Genomic DNA, 14,826 nt, shown 5'->3' with positions numbered 1-14,826 from the left:
TATGTAATCTGGACAATACCATGCTGTAAAAAACTTAGGGAGCCAAAAAAGGATTTTAGCCCTCCATATTTCTATTATGACCAATGTCTGAATGATAGTTCTATCGGAACTAGAAATGAATGCATCTAACCACTATGTTGAGTGCTCATCCAGTATCCTATAGACTATTATGTTAAACTCAATACGTGACCACAAACTCAAGCATAAGAGGAGCATGATTCAAGTGAAATAATTGGCAAAGACACTCGGTAACTAGTATCCTATTGCATCTAACAGAAAATATGCACCAGGCGTTAACAAGCTTTTATTTCCACCCGTATAAGCAAACTCGTATCTTGTAGTATGAAAAACTTTAAGGAAAACATTGCACTTAATGCATCAGTTAAGCCAGTGACTACTCATCATGCACAATCAAACAATCATCAAGGAAAGTCTAGTCAAGCAAGTTGAAGCAAAAAACCAAATATCTATTCAGATCTATGCCGTGGTGTATCCGCCAACCATGAGTAGCAAAAGAACCTATGAAAAAAGCAAAATAGGGATTATGCCACTCTACCATTATCACTTCCATGCTACAAATAAGGGAATACATAGTCATTTTAGGGTACTTTTAGGGTTCATTCCCAACCACTAAAAAGAGAGCCAATGCTATCTATTTGTATTCATAAAATCTTTATGAACATTATCATGTTCAATATAAGGATAGGAGCTAGCTCAATGGGTAGTCTTAAACAAATATAAATACTATTCAAATTTTAACCTTATGCAAAAGCTTTTTTTTTTACACAAAGTAAAACTTGATTATACATATAGATGGGAATCAGGTCACCATTGTAAGTATGTATTTAGTAATTAAGTTGAAAATATTCCCTTAGAAAAATAGCTCAATCAACATAGTACCCATATTATATATCCAAAATTTACAAGATCTCATTCATACCATTAGATTGTTTTCATCACTTGTCATCAGTACTAACCTCAATTGGCATTATGTATTTGGGTCAAAATAGTTTTTAGTATAGGATATAATGGAGCAATACATTTATGTAATATCTAGTGATCATAGTTTCTAATATAGGATAAAATGGAGCATAGAGTAATGTTGTCATTCAAAAATGATAATATACCTTCCTTGACCATATACAAGTATCATGCATTCATAAAAAAAGTTAGTCATAAACTGCAATATAATGTGCCCATAATGCATGTACATTAAATCTTCACATGTTAGAATGTGATAAAGGGAATAATTTAACTATGAAATCAGGGATCAATGTAGGAAATGGTCTTCTATGCACACATATATGCTAAGGGTCCATCTAATACAATATTGGAAATTGATGTGAGTATAAGTGTATGCATCCATCAGTGATGTATATGAGTGTATGCATCCATTTGTGATGTATATTGTTGTACTAATCCATGGTGCTTTACAGCTTGAGTTGTTTGTAGCACAATTAATCACAACAATTTTGTATTTTTTTAAAGAAAAATGCCATAAACAATTCATGCTGCAAAACACACACAAAAAAATGGCATTTGTAGCATTAATCCAAGCATTTCCTACAAGCAATCTCCATCCCTCCCTTTCCTGCTTACTCTTTCGGCCACCTCCACCCTCTTGTTGCCCTTCAAGACTGCCTCTTGCCTCCTCGCCTCCTTGCTTCCTCACCTCCTCACCTCCTTGCTTCTTTGCCTTCTCACCTCCTTGCATCATGCTTGTTGCTGGCAATTCCAAGGCTATCCCTCCCCTCATTGGTCAGCTCCTCTACTCCTCATTTTGGTGTCTCCAATGAATAGCTTGGGGGTCTTGTTTTTGGAGGGGGGAAGCATAAGAATGGCAACACCTTAATGCGCTGTCATTTTTCGTGCTTTTGGCACCCAAAAACAAGACCTGCAAAGCCCTTGCTTAAGCTTGAATGAGCCTTTTGATTTTGGGCGTGTTAAGCCATTTTTTACCATTATACCCCCAAAATCAAGAGGCTCATTCAAGCTTAAGCAAGGGCTTTGCAAGCATTGCAAGTCCAGTAAATGAAATCAATCAGATTAGGAATTGGCAAACTCAATTTGGGAATGGTCAGAAATACTTTGTCTTTGAATAATGCCTTGGATCATGGGATGGGGTCCCATGAACTTGCTGCCTATGACGATGAATGATTTTGCCCTCGATTAAAGGTGACGTGTGTAGTAGTAAAAGGATATCCCTCATGGAATCTCTAAGGGGTCTTGATTTTGGCCATGATTTGCACATTCTAGCACTTGAGCCATATATCAATTTCCAACACTTGAGGCATATAGTGGCTTTGCCCACGCAACGTTTCCAACTGCAATCCAAGCATCAAGCAATCTCATATTCTGTATCCAGAGACATCATGAGGGGTAGAGCCTCTTTTTGGTAGTCTCACTCAATTCCAAGGCTGTCCCTCCCCTCATTGGCCAGCTCCTCTACTCCTCACGTCATCCTTCTCCTCATTTTGGTGTCTCTAATGAATAGCTTGGGGGTCTTGTTTTTGGAGGGGGGAAGCATAAGAATGGCAACACCTTAATGCGCTGTCATTTTTCGTGCTTTTGCCACCCAAAAACAAGACCTGCAAAGCCCTTGCTTAAGCTTGAATGAGACTCTTGATTTTGGGCGTGTTAAGCCATTTTTGACCATTATACCCCCAAAATCAAGAGGCTCATTCAAGCTTAAGCAAGGGCTTTGCAAGCATTGCAAGTCCAGTAAATGAAATCAATCAGATTAGGAATTGGCAAACTCAATTTGGGAATGGTCAGAAATACTTTGTCTTTGAATAATGCCTTGGATCATGGGATGGGGTCCCATGAACTTGCTGCCTATGACGATGAATGATTTTGCCCTCGATTAAAGGTGACGTGTGTAGTAGTAAAAGGATATCCCTCATGGAATCTCTAAGGGGTCTTGATTTTGGCCATGATTTGCACATTCTAGCACTTGAGCCATATATCAATTTCCAACACTTGAGGCATATAGTGGCTTTGCCCACGCAACGTTTCCAACTGCAATCCAAGCATCAAGCAATCTCATATTCTGTATCCAGAGACATCATGAGGGGTAGAGCCTCTTTTTGGTAGTCTCACTAGCAATATGTATTGAAAAAAAAATGTATTCAATTATTATATTCTTCCTTGCTATATGAATGCTCTTAATGCATCCAAATTGTAGAACTACTTCAATACTACTTCTTAGTTATATTGTATAATAACCTCCATATGTATGCTCGTGAGACAACAAAAAAGAGACCTGGCAACCCAAAAATGATAGTGCATTGATGCGCAGCCATTTTTGGGCTACTAGGCCTCTTTTTTAATGTTTCCTGAACATAAGAACAAGCACTTATGTTCCTTACCTTTCTTTCCAATGGGGGTCTTGATTTTGGGGGTGTATGCCAAAAATTGATAAACAACATTATTTGATGCATATAGTTTTATTAAATCGATAAAATAAGCATGAAAACATCTAAATTGGCTCTTGCCATTTGATTTGATGTATGACATGAACCCATTTGGATTTGTAATTCCAAAGATATGGGGTCTTACTTTTAGGGCTTGAATGCCTAAAATAGGCAGCACGTCAATGCGCTGCCTATTTCGTACATTTAGGCCTCAAAAATAGGACTCCATGTAGGACCAAATGAGGTCCTACTTTTGAGGCCTAAATGCATGAAATAGGCAGCACATTGACAAGCTACCTATTTCAAGAATTCAGGTCCTAAAAGTAGGACCCCGTATCTTTGGACTTACAAATCCCAATGGGATCATGTCCTATATCAAATCGAACGGCAAGAGCCAATTTAGATGGTTTTCATGCCTGATTTCTCCATCAATCAAAACTGTATTCATAAATATATACATCAAGATATGCATCAATATATGCATCAATATATACATATGTATGTATGTATGTATATATATATATATATATATAGATACATACATACATACATGTGTGTGTATACACACACACAAACACACACACACACACCCACACACATATATATACACATATAGATATATATGTATGTATATACATACATATATACATACTTACATACATACAGCAAAATGGGGGTCTTGATTTTGGGGGGGGTATGCCAAAAATTGATAAACAACATTATTTGATGAATATAGTTTTAGTTGATGGAGAAAATGGACATGAAAACCATCTAAATTGGATCTTGCCATTCAATTTGATATATGACATGACCCCATTCGGATATGCAAGTCCAAAGATACGGGGTGCTACTTTTAGGGTCTGAATGCCTAAAATAGGCAACGCGTTAACACGCTGCCTATTTCATGCATTTAGGCCTCAAAAGTAGGACCCCATTGGCAACACAATGGGGTCCTACTTTTGATGCCTAAATGCATGAAATAGGCAGCGCGTTAACGCGCTGTCGATTTCAAGCATTCAGGCCTTAAAAGTAGGACCCCGTATCTTTGGACTTACAAATCCAAATGGGGTCATGTCATATATCAAATCAAACGGCAAGAGCCAATTTAGATGATTTTCATGTCCATTTTCTCCATATATCAAAATTGTATGCATCAATATATACATCAATATATACAAATATGCATCAACATATACATACATACATACATACATACATATATATATATATATATATATATATATGTATGTATGTATGTATGTATGTATGTATGTATGTACATGCATATATATACATACATACATACATACAAAAATCAAAAGTAAGACCCCATTGGTTTCCCATGTCATGCATTTTGTTGTCTCTTGAGCATAACAACAAGCACTTGTGTTCTTTACCTTTCTTTGCAATGGGGGTCTTGATTTTGGGGGGGTATGCCAAAAATTGATCAACAACATTATTTGATGAATATAGTTTTAGTTGATGGAGAAAATGGACATGAAAACCATCTAAATTGGATCTTGCCGTTTGATTTGATATATGACATGACCCCATTTGGATATGCAAGTCCAAAGATACGGGGTCCTACTTTTAGGGCCTGAATGCCTAAAATAGGCAGCGCGTTAAGCGCTGCCTATTTTAGGCATTCAGGCCCTAAAAGTAGGACCCCGTATCTTTGGACTTGCATATCCAAATGGGGTCATGTCATATATCAAATCAAACGGCAAGATCCAATTTAGATGGTTTTCATGTCCATTTTGTTAACGCACTGCCTATTTTAGGCATTCAGGCCCTAAAAGTAGGACCCCGTATCTTTGGACTTACAAACCAAATGGGATCATGTCATATATCGAATCGAACGACAAGAACCAATTTAGATGGTTTTCATGTCCATTTTCTCCATATATCAAAATTGTATGCATCAATATATACATATATGCATCAACATATACATATACATACATACATACACACACACACACACACACACACATATAGATATATATGTATGTATATACATACATATATACATACTTACATACATACAGCAAAATTAGGACCCCGTTGGTTACCTATTTCATGCATTTTATTGTCTCATGAGCATAAGAACAAGCACTTGTGTTCCTTACCTTTCTTTGCAATGGGGGTCTTGATTTTGGGGGGGGTATGCCAAAAATTGATAAACAACATTATTTGATGAATATAGTTTTAGTTGATGGAGAAAATGGACATGATAACAATCTAAATTGGATCTTGCCATTCGATTTGATATATGACATGACCCCATTCGGATATGCAAGTCCAAAGATATGGGGTGCTACTTTTAGGGCGTGAATGCCTAAAATAGGCAGAGCGTTAACATGCTGCCTATTTCATGCATTTAGGCCTCAAAAGTAGGACCCCATTGTGTTGCCAATGGGGTCCTACTTTTGAGGCCTAAATGCATGAAATAGGCAGCGCGTTAACGCGCTCCCTATTTTAGGCATTCAGGCCCTAAAAGTAGGACCCCGTATCTTTGGACTTACAAATCCAAATGGGGTCATGTCATATATCAAATCAAATGGCAAGAGCCAATTTAGACGATTTTCATGTCCATTTTCTCCATATATCAAAATTGTATGCATCAACATATACATCAATATATACATATATGCATCAACATATACATACATACATATATATATATATATATATATGTATGTATGTATGTATGTATGTACATGCATATATATACATACAAACATCAAAAGTAAGACCCCATTGGTTTCCCATGTCATGCATTTTGTTGTCTCTTGAGCATAACAACAAGCACTTGTGTTCTTTACCTTTCTTTGCAATGGGGGTCTTGATTTTGGGAGGGTATGCCAAAAATTGATCAACAACATTATTTGATGAATATAGTTTTAGTTGATGGAGAAAATGGACATGAAAACCATCTAAATTGGATCTTGCCGTTCGATTTGATATATGACATGACCCCATTTGGATATGCAAGTCCAAAGATACGGGGTGCTACTTTTAGGGTCTGAATGCCTAAAATAGGCAGCGCGTTAACGCGCTGCCTATTTCATGCATTTAGGCCTCAAAAGTAGGACCCCATTGTGTTGCCAATGGGGTCCTACTTTTGAGGCCTAAATGCATGAAATAGGCAGCGCGTTAACGCGCTCCCTATTTTAGGCATTCAGGCCCTAAAAGTAGGACCCCGTATCTTTGGACTTACAAATCCAAATGGGGTCATGTCATATATCAAATCAAACGGCAAGAGCCAATTTAGATGATTTTCATGTCCATTTTCTCCATATATCAAAATTGTATGCATCAACATATACATCAATATATACATATATGCATCAACATATACATACATACATACATACATATATATATATATATATATATGTATGTATGTATGTATGTATGTACATGCATATATATACATACATACATACATACAAACATCAAAAGTAAGACCCCATTGGTTTCCCATGTCATGCATTTTGTTGTCTCATGAGCATAAGAACAAGCACTTGTGTTCTTTACCTTTCTTTGCAATGGGGGTCTTGATTTTGGGGGGGTATGCCAAAAATTGATCAACATTATTTGATGAATATAGTTTATTTGATAGAGAAAATGGACATGAAAACCATCTAAAGTGGATCTTGCCATTCGATTTGGTATATGACATGACCCCATTTGGATATGCAAGTCCAAAGATACGGGGTACTACTTTTAGGACCTGAATGCCTAAAATAGGCAGCGCGTTAACGCGCTCTCTATTTCATGCATTTAGGCCTCAAAACTAGGACCCCATTGTGTTGCCAATGGGGTCCTACTTTTGAGGCCTAAATGCATGAAATAGGTAGCGCGTTAACACGCTACCTATTTTAGGCATTCAGGCCCTAAAAGTAGGACCCCATATCTTTGGACTTACAAATCCAAATAGGATCATGTCATATATCAAATCAAACGACAAGAACCAATTTAGATGGTTTTCATGTCCATTTTCTCCATATATCAAAATTGTATGCATCAATATATACATCAATATATACATATATGCATCAACATATACATATACATATATATATATATACATACATACATACATACATACATACACACACACACACATACATACATACATACATACATTTATACATACATACAAACATCAAAAGTAAGACCCCATTGGTTGCCTATGTCATGCATTTTGTTGTCTCATGAGCATAAGAACAAGCACTTGTGTTCCTTACCTTTCTTTGCAATGGGGGTCTTGATTTTGGTGGGGTATGCCAAAAATCGATCAACAACATTATTTGATGCATATAGTTTTAGTAGTTTTAGTACACATACATACATACATACATACATATGTGTGTGTGTGTGTACATACATACATGGATGCATGCATGCATGCATGCATACATACATATTGATGCATATAGTTTTACTAGATGGGGAAAATAGGCCCTACTCTAATTTTTGTGGAGAGACACAACTAGACAAATAGAGAAAGTCCAAGGGGTCGCTGGGGACACCTCCCGACAAATGGAGATGCCCGGTATGCAATTTTAGCACCAATTTTGGGATGTAAGCTGCATAGTCATGTCCAAAAAAAGTTGTCAATTCTTGCATTAAATGTAGGGTGGTGAATATATCCTATTCTGTCATGGGGCTGGACAAGACGGAGGCAAAAAATTGAACCTCCAAAAAGACTTCTTTTACCAGTCTATGGGGACCGCGGCTCTTACTAGTGTTGAGAGTGGACAAGACAGCTACCGTTGGTGTGATATGGGAATCTCCCAATCTGCAATTTTAGCACCAATTTTGGGATGTAAACTACATAGTCAGGTCCAAAAAAGTTGTGTCAATTCTTGCATTGAATGTAGGGTGATGAATATATCCTATTTCATCAGGGGGCCTGCAGAAGACGGAGGGAAAAAATTGAACCTCCAAAAAGACTTCTTTTACCGGTCTATGGAGCCTAGCTCTTACTAGCATTGAGAGTGGACAAGATAGCTACCGCTGGTGTGATATGGGAATCTCCAAGTCTCAAGTTTTGGGGTACATGAAATTAGATCATGCTAACGGTAACTCTAAGAGGTTCCAAAGGCAGGCAACATTCTTCATCATAGCTAACTCAAATGCAAGGCAGTGAAAATGCCAGGAGAGTTGCTAGGTAGTATTGATTTTGGGAAGGGATATGATGATACTTTGTTGTGTTATGTAGGATATTAATTTCCATTAAATTTGGGACATGTTAGATATAACTTCATAAAATCCTAAGTCATGAAATTAATACATTACAAGTTCAAGCATAAATAATAGTTGTGAAGTTAATGCATTAAATATTCAAGCCTAAAGAAGAATTAATCAAGACCTAATGCACCGTACCAGAGACTTTGGCCTTACCCTCATTCCATAGACTTGCCAATGTAAGGCCAAAATTTTCATTCTTAAGAATATGTGGAAAGACGTTACATTTGGCCCACTTTTGGCGAAAAAATTTCATTCTAAAGAATAGGTGGAGTGAAATTGTGTTTGATAAATACAAATCGATGCTCAAGTTTGGACATTATTAAATAAAGGTATCCTTTTGAAGATATTGGAACACATGAGAGAAATAATATTGAAGATACATGAATTTTTAGACATACTATTAAAGACAAATGAACATATAATGGATGAAATCCTATTGATGATACATGAATTTTCAATAGAACTGTTATTCAAAAGATTTGATGGATTGAATGTAGCTTTAATACATTATCCCTTTTACAAGGGTGTTTGAGTTTAAGGCTTGAAACATAAGAATGAATTTGTGTTGAAGCCTAGTGGTTTGTTAAGGATATGTGAAACTTGAAGTAAAAGTACTTACAATGGAAGGGATTATATCAAGATCCTATTAAGGACATGTGAACATATGGTAGAATAATTCTACATAAAATCAGTGGATCAAACTTAATGGCTCAAAAGCAAAAAGGGATGATGGTGCAACCTAGGGGCTACTCTACGGCACTATGGCAGCAATCTTTGTAGTTACTATCAAAGGTAGTGTAACTTTTTTGTCAAGGAAAGAGACGCGAACCACTCCACATGACCTAGATCTGTATGACCTAGGTTGCACCGACTTGTTTCTTTCATGGATAAAAAGTGACCCTTAGGTGATGCTATAGCACTCCCTTTTTTGGTCCATTATTATAGCACAATTGGGACCTTTTGACCTAATACTAGCTACCCATCAAATATTTGTTGTAGATGTTAGGGGGAATTACCAAACTACTAGTGGTAGTTTTATCACCACCATTAGTAATTTTATTTGAGTGTTCCTTAATGGTAGTTCTCCTACTACTACATACAATATTACCAATAGTAGTCCTAATCCCAATGATAGTACACATAATATTATTACGACCATCCAACTTTAATCATCATTATATCTATGAATGCATATATATAGGTCTATCTATATCTATACCTATTTATTCATCATCCAATACGTTTGCATTTGTTTTTGGTGCTTTGCTTACTCTGAAACTAAAGATAATGTGATTTTATTATTGTTTGCATTCTTGTCAAACATGAGGAGCTGGAATGCATAAGAGTTGGGAGGCACATTATAATTTCCGTGCATATTTGAGCCATTGAATAGCCTATTGATTCTGATTGTTTTCTTTCTTATTAAATCCTTAATTTGGTTATTTCACACCGAACATCGCCATATCAATTCTTTTTTTTTTTTGTTCTAGTAATGTCCTATCGTAGCATAGTCTAGGGTTGATCAAACAAGATAAATGGGTGCTCACATTTAATATATTTTTGAGAGTCAGAGGATAGTGGCTGTAGACTACAAAATCATCACTTTGAATAAATTTGGCAAGATTCTTTTGATAGAAGGAATAATTTCTATTGCACTAAAGATGAAAGAAAATTATCAAAAGGCTGATACAAGGCTCAAAATCACACTGGTGCTACTAGGCTTAATAGTCGTAGGCTAGTAGTAGTACTAGTGTATTTACTAAGTAGTGTGCATGCCTCTCCTCATTAAAATTCATAGTCTTCAAAAAAATATAATACATAAGTCAAAATATTCTAATTAGTTTTATCATCCTAATGTTGAAACTGACTTAAATTCATAGTCTTCAAAAAGGTATAATACATAAGTCAAAATATTCCAATTAGTTTTATTGTCCTCATGTTGAAACTGACTTTCTCTTCCTTCGTCTCCTATGAGCTTCAAACCTTTAATCCATTAATCTCTCAAATAGTAAGAATGGTCTTGTATTAAGAGACGATGATATCTAAAGTGATCTACAAATACTAAGAATGGTCTTATATTAAGAGGTAATGATATCTCAAGTGTTATACAAACCATAAGAATGGTTTTGTATTAAAAGGTGATGATATCTCAAGTGTTCTACAAATAGTAAGAATGGTTCAAGTGTTCTACAAAAGTATTAGGTACCTCTTAGTGGCTGAAGGGAAGGAGTGATGATATCTCAAGTGTTCTACAAATAGTAAGAATGGTCTTGTATTAAGAGGTGATGATATCTCAAGTGTTCTAAATAGTAATAATGGTTTTGTATTAGGAGGTGATGATATCTCAAGTGTTCTATAAAACTATTAGATACCTCTTAGTGGTTGAAGGGAAGGGGTTGGAAGTATGGGCAAAATCTCTAGGAACTACAGGATGGTTGCAAGAACAATTTTGAATGTCATAAATGACACTTGGGTTTTTCAACATATGGGTGAACTATTTTTAAACATTTTCTTTCATGGTTGATAACACTTTTAATAAGAAGAACCATTTTGAATGTCATAAGTGTTGATGCAATCCCATGCTATGAAGTCTACAGACAGTTTTTTTTCCCCACATATGGGTGAAGTGATGTTTACGTTACTAAGTTCAACATATCAAGCAATGCATTTGTTTTGATTATTGAAGGAGTTTGATAATAAGACCCATTTCAAATGCAAAAGAATTGTTGTATCAGTAATGGCAAAAGAATTGTTGTATCAGTAATGGAATCCGCTTTGGAGTGGAAATTCGATTTCTTTCAAACCACATACTATTGTTGCATAATGTGAGTATGGCTCCAATTGGAAGTTAAGGAAGACTATAATTCACAATATTGGTATAGTTACACATAGTAACATAAGTTTATTTTCGACAATCTTCCCAAATAGTGGTTTCCACAAAGCTATGTTGAATACCTCGATAAGGAAATTGTGGAAAAGCTCGCTCGCTTTTTTGGGCCTGCTCGCTTTTCCTCGCTCGCTCTATCGACTGCCTCGTTGGAGAATTGAACTGGTCTCACACTGGTGCCATTGTCCACAACATGGAGAATGGCACCGGTGTCATTCATCACATGGAGAAAGGATAATGGCAATAGTGTCATTCATCACATGGATTGTGGAGAATGGAACTAGTGACAATATTCATGCTCCATGTCATGAATGGCACTAGCATCGATCTCCATTACATCATATGATTCTTTGAAGAATGGCACTAGTGCCATTCTCCACAATTTGATACGATCCTTGAGAGAATGCCAGAACAACATATCTCCATGTGAGTGACAATTACTGCATGGATTGTGGAGGATGGCACCAATGCAATTCCATATTCTCCATATGATAAATGGCACTGATGCCATTCTCCAAGTAACCACATGCCAGATTTGGAGAATGACACCAGTGGCATTCTCTTAAAATTCATCTGAGCACTAATGCAAATCTCAATGGGAGTTTTTGAAGAATGGCACTAGTGCCATTCCATGAGAGTGTGGAGAATCCTGCATGAACATTTGTGGACAGTGGAATTGGTTCCATCCTACATGATGTTGGTTCCATTCTCCACAACACATGATGGTTGGAGAATGGCAGGGGTGCCATTCTCCAAAAAATCATATGACTATTTGGATAATGTTACTAATGCTATTCTCTATTCTCCATGTGATGATTGGCACTGATGCCATTCTTAATCACATCATATGATTATTTGGTCAATGGAATTGGTATCATTGCCCACAACACCATCTGATTATTTGGAGAATGGCAACAGTGACTGTCACCACATGAATTGTGGAGGATGGCACCAATGCCATTCTCCATTCTCCATGTGATGAATGGCACCATGCCATTCTCAAAGTAAGCACATGATGTTTTAGAGAATGGCAACAGTGCCATTCTCCTCAATTTCATATGAGAACTAAAAACGATCTCGATGGGAGTTTGTGGAGAATGGCACCGATGCCATACTCCATTAGAGCAAGTGGATCTTGGTAGACATTAAAACAATGAGGATGCATCTATTTTATATCATATATTGCCAAAAATAATTACTTAATTATGTCAAGAGGTAAGAAACGTACATGCATCATACATCCAGATTGTAACTCTCACTCGCACTCGTTTATTATCTCTCCATCATGTGTGTCTTTACATAGAGCTAGTTGTAGCCCATCAAGTGACATGTGAGTGGCAAGAAGGGTGTGATCCCATGGATATGGTTGTGAGTGCCTATACATTACTCCAAAACTCCTCTTTGCATTTATTATTTTGAATTTGGCCGCTTCAAATCTCTCAATCCACTTCTGCATCTCCTTCATTAGGGGAGAAATGGGGTCTCTAAAGGGCCTCCAATTAGTGTTTCCTAATTTCAAGGGATTAGAGTTCTACCAAACAATGAGAGTGCTCCTTTGTGTGGGGCAATGTTATGTTGAGGTGGCATGTTGCATTTACTATGCCTAGGTCATAGGTGGTTTCAATTTGAAAATGGTGGTTTTAGTTTCAAAAAGGGAGAAGGAATACCATGGTTTTGGGAAAGAAAACAACCAAACATGGAGAAGGAGCACCATGTTTTGCCATGTGTCCCAAAATTCAAAATGTGGGGAGGGGGTGCATTTAAGGCATGTCCAAAAACTCAACAAGGGAGGGATGCAAGTGGGGCTGTCTAGTGGACTACAAGTATAGTCATAGGGGTAGAGTGTGAAGATAGTGGGAGAGAAGCAAGGAAGCTCACCTGTTACTTTCTCACATACACAATGGGAGAATACACACAAAGGTGGAGGCTGAAAATAGTTTTCCTCTTCTTAGTTGTGAAAGCCAAAAGAACTCTGGTACAAAGAAAATAGAAGAACCCTATATGTGGGTCTCAAACCAAACTCAGCTAACTAAGGTGGCATACTAACTGAGCCACGAACTAGAGTACATAAGGATAGCTATCATCTAGCTATTATTCATGGGCGGTGTACCAAATGCATCTACAGCTAACAAGTCGGTGACATAAATGCACAACAAGCACCCTGGCATATCACGAGTGGAGCTCGATATCTCAACACTCCTCCTCGAGCTCAATCCCAATTCCTACACACCAAGCAGGTCTTTGAACTTGCGCAGCTTCTCTACACCCAATGCCTTCATGAATATGTCAGCTACCTAATCCTCTGTGCTGACATAAACTAGATCAATAAGACCTAGTAAAACCTTCTCCCACATATAGTGATAATGCACCTCAATGTGCTTTGCTCTAGCATGATAGACTGGGTTATTTGCCAAGTGTATATTGCTCATGTTGTCACAATAAATGACAACTGGCCCATCTATAGACTGATGCATGTCATAAAGTAGCTTATGCAACCAAGCTACCTCACATGCAGCCATTGCTACACCCCTATACTCAGCCTCTGTGCTCGACAAGGCAACTGTAGGTTGTTTCTTGCTGCTCCACGTGATTGCAGCACTCCCAAAAGAGAACCCATATCCACTGGTAGATCGTCTATCAGAAATACTACCAACCCAATCAGCATCAGTGTATCCATGCAACTGTATCTGAACCCCAGCCTCATGAACCCCAACCTCATAAAATAGTCCATACTGCAATGTGGACTTCACATACCTGAGTATGCATCTAGCTGCATCCAAATGCAATTTCCTTGGAGCCTGCATAAACTGACTTACCAATCGAACAACATAGCTCAAATCTAGCTTGGTAATAGTCATATAAATCAAACTTCCTACTATGCATCTATACATAGTAGGATCTTCCAGAAGCTCACCTGCATCTGCGCTCAGCTTCACATTCTGCTCCAAAGGAACTGAAATAGGCTTACAGCCTGTCATCCCATATTTGGATAGCATGTCCAATCCATACTGCCTCTGCAAGAGCTGTATCCCACTTGGTGATCTAATCAGCTCAATGCCCAAGAAATAACGCAGCTCTCCCAAATCCTTCATCTTAAACTTCTGCTTCAATGCGGCATTTTCACATGAAGGATATCTTCATCACTATCACCTGTGATGATCAAATTATCAACATAAATGACAAGTAGCATAACACCTTTCTCTGTTTTTCTCACATAAAGTGAGAAATCTGCCTTGGAAATCTGAAAGTCAATAGTGACAAGATACT

Source organism: Dipteris shenzhenensis, chromosome 21 (assembly GCF_047967505.1).
Source record: "Dipteris shenzhenensis isolate YYH24624 ecotype China chromosome 21, Dip_SZ_1.0, whole genome shotgun sequence".
Taxonomy (NCBI): Eukaryota; Viridiplantae; Streptophyta; class Polypodiopsida; order Gleicheniales; family Dipteridaceae; genus Dipteris; species Dipteris shenzhenensis.
Note: the sequence above shows the minus strand (reverse complement) of the source record.